Raw genomic sequence first — 7443 nt, forward strand, 5'->3', positions numbered from 1 at the left:
TGTTTGTTTGTTTGTTTGTTTGTTTGAGACAGAGTCTCTCTCTGTTGCCCGGGCTAGAGTGAGTGCCATGGCGTCAGCCTAGCTCACAGCAACCTCACACTCCTGGGCTCAAGCGATCCTGCTCCCTCAGCCTCCCGAGTAGCTGGGACTACGGGCATGCGCCACCATGCCCGGCTAGTTTTTTCTATATATATTTTTTTAGTTGTCCAATTAATTTCTTTCTATTTATAGTAGAGACGGGGTCTCGCTCTTGCTCAGGCTGGTTTCGAACTCCTGACCTCGAGCGATCCGCCCTCCTCAGCCTCCTCCCAGAGTGCTGGGATGACAGGCGTGAGCCACCATGCCCGGCCTGAGACAAGTACTTTACATAAAATATCTGATAAAACACAGTTCAGTGCTCGCGGTGCGGGGAGGGAGGGATGTCGCCGTGGTTCGAGGGTCGGGGAAGGCCGTGCTGAATGGGCGGCCTCTGAGCTGAGCCCAGGCGTGCGGGACTCCCAGGGGACCGCCCGGCCGAGGAGGGGGACGGCGAAGTCCCCGTGGCGGGAATGAGCCTGGCACTAGTGGGGACCGGGGAAGCCACGGGGCTGGAACATGGGGTGGGGAAATGGGGGTGCTCAGGACGGGACGGGATGTGCGCGGGCCAGACCGGGAACAGCCCTGGGACGGCGGAGCGGAGGCCGGGCGGGAGTCCAGGGTGCCGGGAAGAGGCTGGCAGGTCCGGACAGGGCAGCGCATTAGCTCATGGTCGCCCAGGGAAGCTGGCTCTGGCTGCGGCGTGGCTGCCCCACTGCGGGAGGGGAGGGGAGGGCAGGTGACGCTGGGGGTCTGGCGGAGCAGCCCTTGGGGACACCCGGCCAAGAGAGGACAGCAGCTTGGACTGGGGAGGTGGAGGCTGGAGTGGAACAGAGGGAAGTAGGTAAAATCAGGATCCGTTTCTGGAAACAAAGCTGGCAAGACTTGCTGATGGGTGAGATGACGCCAAGGAGAGACTGCGCCCGGGGTGGAGGCAGCCCGGGGACCAGATGCCGGGGACCATGACGATGGAAGCAGGGAAGGAACAGGCAGCAGGCCGGGCGTCAGGGTTCAGGGAAGAGACCCTGACCCCACCGGCCCCTGGGTCTGAATGCCCAGCCCCATTCCGAGGGCATCCCGCCCTCCCAGGGCCCGTGGGGGTCATGGACGGGGACCGCTGTGAATCTCTGGGGAGACCGGAGACCAGCCTAACCCCAGCCCACGCCTGCCCTGGGGAGACCCCAAGTGGTAGCTGTAAAGTTTTCCGGCGGTGAAAGAAACAGAGAGAGAGAGAGAAAGAGTGGGGGGCAAACAACGTGGCTTTATTGAGCGCTCCCGGACGAGGTTCGTGGGTCCAAGAGAGGAGAGCCCGAGAAGTCGCATCCGTTTGGAGGGGGTGAGGCCTTTTATACCGTTTGGGCAGGGCCAGGGACTTTTGGCGGAAGAGCTGGGGATTCTCCATTGCGACCTTCGGTGGTCCTTGAGAAACAACAGGGGCTGGCAGTGTTTGCAGAATCCAGGAGCCAAGACTTTCTTATCCGGGTGGACCTCTGGCTGTGGTTGTCCTCAGCGGGGCCTGCCAGTTTGTCCTTGGCGGGTCTGGTCTCGTGAGCCTCTTCTTTTCTGATCTAGGGAGGGGAAGGAGGCCCGCCGCCAGCCTTACCGTAGTGACGGGATCAGAAAGTGGGGAAGCCACGCTGGGGGCAGGTGAACACCCGCGATCGACGTGGGGGCCCCCCACGGGGTCCTGGAGCCCTCACACCCCAGCCGGGCCCCATGTCGCCATTCCTTGATCCACTCCACGCCATGGGCCCAGAGCTCCTGAGAAGTCCCGCACTGCCCACGGAAGCCACTCCAGAAACCACCTGCACGGCCACAACGTCCCTGTGTGCTGTCCCGGCTTGTCACTGAAAGGGGGGAAGGGGGGGAAACACTCTCTTTGCAGCCGTGACAGCCTGCAAGGGGGGGGGAGGTGCGTTTATCCCCAGCAGCCACGGCAAGGCCCCGGCCATAACAGCAGCCCCTTTCGGGCCGGGCGAGGTGGCTCACCTCTAATCCTAGCACTCTGGGAGGCCGAGGAGGGAGGATCGCTCAAGGTCAGGAGTTCCAGACCAGCCTGAGCAAGGGCGAGACCCCGTCTCTACTAAAAAAAAATAGAAAGAAATTAGTTGGACAACTAAAAATATGTAGAAAAAAGTAGCCGGGCATGGCGGTGCATGCCTGTAGTCCCAGCTACTCAGGAGGCTGAGGCAGGAGGATCGCTCAAGGTCAGGAGTTCCAGACCAGCCTGAGCAAGAGCGAGACCCCGTCTCTACTATAAACAGAAAGAAATTAATTGGCCAACTAAAAATATATAGAAAAAAGGAGCCGGGCATGGTGGTGCATGCCTGTAGTCCCAGCTACTAGGGAGGCTGAGGCAGGAGGATCGCTTGAGCCCAGGAGTTTGAGGTTGCTGTGAGCGAGGCTGATGCCACGGCACTCACTCTAGCCTGGGCAACACAGTGAGACTCTGTCTCAAAAGATACATAAATAAATAAATAAAATACAAACAGAAAACAACAGCGCCTGCTTCCCCTGAACATGCCCCGGAGCCTTGCCTTTTCTCCCGGCCCGCCCATATTTGTTTGTTTCCTGCGGGCTGTTTTGCTGAGTGTCTGTGGAATGCGCCTCCCTTGCCAACCACGCTGGAATGAACCGGAGAAGGGGCGGCCGTCGGTGCGGCCCATTCCTTAAAAGTCACTTTTTAAGAAGCACAAGAAGGCCGCTCCCTCTGCCTGCCTGTCCTCCCTGGCTCAGCCATCACCGCCTCTCCGGGATGAAGGCCCCTCCCTGCCCCGGCCCGGCACCCAGCTGGCCCCAACACTGAGCCCCCAGCTGCCGAGAGTCCCAGCCGGACTTTGGTCTTCAGTGACACCCCGTGGAAGCCGGCAGAGCTGGTGTTATTTCTGCTACTCATGATGACAAAAAAAAAGCAAGGAAGGCCGGGCGCGGTGGCTCACGCCTGTAATCCCAGCACTCTGGGAGGCCGAGGTGGGAGGATCGCTCAAGGTCAGGAGTTTGAAACCAGCCTGAGCAAGAGCGAGACCCCATTTCTATTTATAAATAGAAAGAAATTAATTGGCCAACTAATATATATAGAAAAAATTAGCTGAGCATGGTGGCGCATGCCTGTAGTCCCAGCTACTCGGGAGACTGAGGCAGGAGGATCGCTTGAGCCCAGGAGTTTGAGGTTGTTGTGAGTTAGGCTGACGCCACGGCACTTACTCTAGCCCTGGCAACAAAACGAGAGAGTGTCTCAAAAAAAAAAAAAAAAAAAAAAAAAGGATATAGATGCCGTAACAGGGTGATTTTGCGGATGAGGGTTTGGGTAGAAAGAGGAAGGTTCAGGGAACCAAAGGCTCCCACGGGGTAGGTCTGTGGGCCTAGGGTGAAGGAAAGAAACTGGAAGCATGTTAGTATCCAACACCCAAATCCTGCTTTGGGGCCGGGAGCGGTGGCTCACGCCTGTAATCCTAGCACTCTGGGAGGCCGAGGCGGGAGGATTGCTCGAGGTCAGGAGTTTGAAACCAGCCTGAGCAAGAGTGAGACCCCGTCTCTACTATAAATACAAAAGAAATTAATTGGCCAACTAATATATATAGAAAAAAAAATTAGCCGGGCATGGTGGCGCATGCCTGTAGTCCCAGCTACTCGGGAGGCTGAGGCAGGAGGATCACTTGAGCCCAGGAGTCTGAGGTTGCTGTGAGCTAGGCTGACGCCACGGCACTCACTCTAGCCTGGGCAACAAAGTGAGACTCTGTCTCAAAAAAAAAAAACCAAATCCTGCTTTGGATACCACGCTGCACACCCAGCCTTGGGCGGGGCGGGACGCAGGACAACCGGGACGTCTGTGAAGTGACTGACGCACCATGTCACTTCCTCCCCACCATCCGCCGTCTCCGCAGAGTGTGACAGTCCGGGTCGTGCGAGGGAGACACCCAAGTAGCTCATGTCTCTGCGTCTGGATTACTTTATCCACGTCCCTGCCCTGAGTTCTGGGCGTCCGTAAACCCGCCTTGCAAAATTATCTAACTCAGGCTGTGAGGAATGCGGAAACACCAAGTCTTCATGCCCTGAACTCATCGGCTGCCTCACACTTACTAACTCCTAGTTGTTCCACATCCCTGAAGAAAAATATGCTATTTATGCAATCCCTGAAGATCCCATTTCCTGGCCGGGCGCGGTGGCTCATGCCTGTCATCCCAGCACTCTGGGAGGAGGCCTAGGCGGGAGGATCGTTTGAGCTCAGGAGTTCGAGACCAGCCTGAGCAAGAGCGAGACCCCGTCTCTACTATAAATAGAAAGAAATTAATTGGCCAACTAATATATATAGAAAAAAAATTAGCCAGGCATGGTGGCGCATGCCTGTAGTCCCAGCTACTTGGGAGGCTGAGGCAGGAGGATCGCTTGAGCCCAGGAGGTTGAGGTTGCTGTGAGCCAGGCTGATGCCACAGCACTCTAGCACGGGCGACAGAGTGAGATTCTGTCTCAAAAAAAAAAAGGCCGTTGGCCGGACGCTCTGGTGGACGCCGTATGTGTGTGAGGCAGAGAGAGACAGAAATGGACTATTGATGACAGCCCGGCCGAGCAAATTGGCAGCCTCGGCACAGCCAGCCACACGTCTTATTCAGACCTGCAGGATCGGCTATTAAATAAGCGGGAGGAATGACCAGGAATGACCCCAGCCTCCACCCCTGCTCCCAAATTGCTGCTGCCTGTAACGGGCCGTGCTTTCCTCCGCGTAGGAAAGTGCCCTTGAAGCCCTGCAGCTGCGGAACGGGCCTGCCGTTGGAATGACGGAGCGGCATTGGAATAATGAAGTTTTAATTCATTCTGAAAGACGGGAAAACATGCCGGCAGACCCTGACCTTTCTCAGATTCTCAATAACAGGCCTATTTTTAGGTTGTTTTCAAACGCCGTGTCTCTCAACTCGCGAGGAGGAGCTCCGGGTGGGGCGGACCGTGGGACGGCCGAGCCCTGCTAGAGGAGGGGACATCGCCGCCCCCTTGCCCTGCAGCCACTGCCAGCTCGGGGACACTGGCGGTGTCACCCTCATCTTCATCACGAGGCCGCCGTCACCTTCTTCCAAGCGAGCAGCCGGCACGTGTGGACGTGGAACCCGGCACCTCCTGCGAGACCCACTGGGTCCTCACCATGATCCCACTGGGTCCTCACCATGACCCCACTGGGTCCTCACCATGACCCCACTGAGTCCTCACCATGACCCCACGAGATCCTCACCATGACCCCACTGAGTCCTCACCATGACCCCACTGGGCCCTCACCATGACCCCACTGGGTCCTCACCATGACCCCAGTAATCCTCACCATGACCCCAATAATCCTCACCATGACCCCACGTGATCCTCACCATGACCCCACTGAGTCCTCACCATGACCCCACTGGGTCCTCACCATGACCCCACTGGGTCCTCACCATGACCCCAATAATCCTCACCATGACCCCACTGGGTCCTCACCATGACCCCGCTGGGTCCTCACCATGACCCCACGTGATCCTCACCATGACCCCACTGAGTCCTCACCATGACCCCACTGGGCCCTCACCATGACCCCACTGGGTCCTCACCATGACCCCAGTAATCCTCACCATGACCCTGCTGGGTCCTCACCATGACCCCAATAATCCTCACCATGACCCCAATAACCCTCACCATGACCCCACTGGGTCCTCACCATGACCCCAATAACCCTCACCATGACCCCACTGGGTCCTCACCATGACCCCACTGAACCCTCACCATGACCCCATGGGCAACGGCCATGATTTTTTTTTTTTGAGGCAGAGTCTCACTCTGTTGCCCAGGCTAGAGTGAATGCCGTGGTGTCAGCCCAGCTCACAGCAACCTCAAACTCCTGGGCTCAAGCCATCCTCCTGCCTCAGCCTCCTGAGTAGCTGGGACTACAGGCATGCGCCACCATGCCCGGCTAATTTTTTCTATCTATATTAGTTGGCCAATTAATTTCTTTCTATTTATAGTAGAGATGGGGCCTCGCTCTTGCTCAGGCTGGTTTCGAACTCCCGACCTCGAGCGAGCCTCCCGCCTCGGCCTCCCACAGTGCTGGGGTGACAGGCGTGAGCCACCGCGCCCTCCCGTGAGGTCCATTAAGCAGCAGGGATTTGGGGAACTTCCTGTCCGCTGCCCCCCTCTCGCTAAGCCGTCGAGAACGCTGCTCCGTGAACCTTGAAACAGTCGTTTGCAACGAGGAAAACAGAACCTTCGCTCAGAGGAAGTCTACCTCTTCTCTCAGCCTTCTCGATAATTTCGCATTCCCTCGCGGCGCTAAATGTCGCTCAGACTTATAATCGCAGGCAATTACGAGACAAAGTCGCCGTCCTCAGCTAATGCGGTTCCCCTCGCAACGCAGCGTTTCTGAAGAAGAAGATAAGAGCCAGGCTTGCGTGATGGCGCTGGGCGAGGCGATTCCTCTTATATCTTTTAAAAAGTGATTACAAAAAAAAAAAAAGTGATTACAGACACACTGGCTTTGCCAAAAAAGCCAACGCCCAGTGCGCCTGTGCTCCCTTTTCTTGGCAAATCTCGGCCCGTTAATTCTTTTGCAACTAGAGAGATATTTGATGGGAACAGCTTCTCACACCGGCCCCTCCAAACCCAAAATCCCCTCTCGGGGCGGGGGCGGGGGTGGGGGGACGTCAACCTCAGGCCCTGCAGTTCCCGCCTCCCTGCCTGTGCGCTGCCCGATCCATCCAGGGCGCCCCGACCTCCCCGTGCAGGGCGGGGGGCATTTCCCGTGGAGGCTGGGGCCCAGGGGGCCAGGGGTTTGGCGGGGGACGGGACGTGAGTGGGGGCTTTGGAGAACACGGGGCTGGGCGGGAACCCTAGCCCTGTCGCTGCCTGGCTGGAAACACCCCCCCCCACGGCCCGTTTGCCAAGTTCTGTCACTCGGGAGATGAGAGGGGCACTTGGTGCAAAGGGCTGTGCGGAGGGTGAGCGAGACTACGTCTGCAAGGTTCCTGCCGCACAACAACCGCCCGGCAAACACCGGCGCTCGCCGATCCCGCCTCGAAGCTTCAGGGCTGTGAACCCAAGATCGCCAGCCACACGTGTGTAGTGCCGGGAGCAGGTATTATTATTATTATTTTTTTTTTTTTTGAGACAGAGTCTCACTCTGTTGCCCAGGCTAGAGTGAGTGCCGTGGCGTCAGCCTAGCTCACAGCAACCTCAAACTCCTGGGCTCAAGCGATCCTCCTGCCTCAGCCTCCCGAGTAGCTGGGACTACAGGCATGCACCACCACGCCCGGCTAAGTTTTTCTATATATTTTTAGTTGGCCAATTAATTTATTTCTATTTATAGTAAAGATGGGGTCTCGCTCTTGCTCAGGCTGGTCTCGAACTCCTGACGTT

At 57.3% G+C, this 7443-nt stretch overlaps 1 long non-coding RNA gene across 1 annotated transcript; it reads right to left on the reverse strand.

The window, feature by feature from the left end:
* Window positions 1-1316: 1316 nt before the first annotated feature.
* On the reverse strand, window positions 1317-6519 carry LOC142863515 (uncharacterized). Its single transcript, XR_012914292.1, has 3 exons — window positions 6317-6519; window positions 2065-2158; window positions 1317-1922 (listed from the first exon to the last, which is right to left on the reverse strand). It is a non-coding gene; the product is annotated as an uncharacterized LOC142863515 (long non-coding RNA).
* Between the last annotated feature and the right edge of the window lie 924 nt (window positions 6520-7443).

This window comes from Microcebus murinus, chromosome 22 (assembly GCF_040939455.1).
Source record: "Microcebus murinus isolate Inina chromosome 22, M.murinus_Inina_mat1.0, whole genome shotgun sequence".
Classification (NCBI taxonomy): domain Eukaryota; kingdom Metazoa; phylum Chordata; class Mammalia; order Primates; family Cheirogaleidae; genus Microcebus; species Microcebus murinus.